The following is a 357-nucleotide window of genomic DNA, read 5'->3' on the forward strand; positions in this document are numbered from 1 at the left end:
GAGGAGGAGCCGCTGCTGCTGCTTCCCCCACCTCCTCCCTCCGCCTCCTCCGGAGGTTCTGCAACCGACAAACGGAAACGGTAACGCGTCGACTTCCGACGAGCGGCCGAACGCGGCGCCCCACAGGCCCGGCTCCGCGGGGAGGGAGGGAGGGAAGGAGGGCGTTTTTAGCCCCACGCTGCCCTTTTGCGGAGCTGCGGTGGCTCAAGTGGTTAAGACGCTGAACTGCAGGCTGTGGAAGATCGGTAGTTCAGCAGTTCGAGACCCGAGTGCCGCATGACGGAATGAGCTCCCGTCTCTGGTTCCAGCTCCTGCCAACCTAGCAGTTCGAAAGCAAGAAATTGCAAGTAGATAAAC

At 61.9% G+C, this 357-nt stretch overlaps 1 long non-coding RNA gene across 1 annotated transcript in view; it reads left to right on the forward strand.

Annotated features, from left to right (window-relative positions):
- LOC107116414 overlaps nucleotides 1-357 on the forward strand; it is a 10,176-nt gene that overhangs the window by 326 nt on the left and 9,493 nt on the right. The window lies entirely within an intron of this gene.

The sequence above is a fragment of the Gekko japonicus genome, unplaced genomic scaffold (assembly GCF_001447785.1).
Source record: "Gekko japonicus isolate JY-2015 unplaced genomic scaffold, Gekko_japonicus_V1.1 scaffold5997, whole genome shotgun sequence".
Lineage (NCBI taxonomy): Eukaryota > Metazoa > Chordata > Lepidosauria > Squamata > Gekkonidae > Gekko > Gekko japonicus.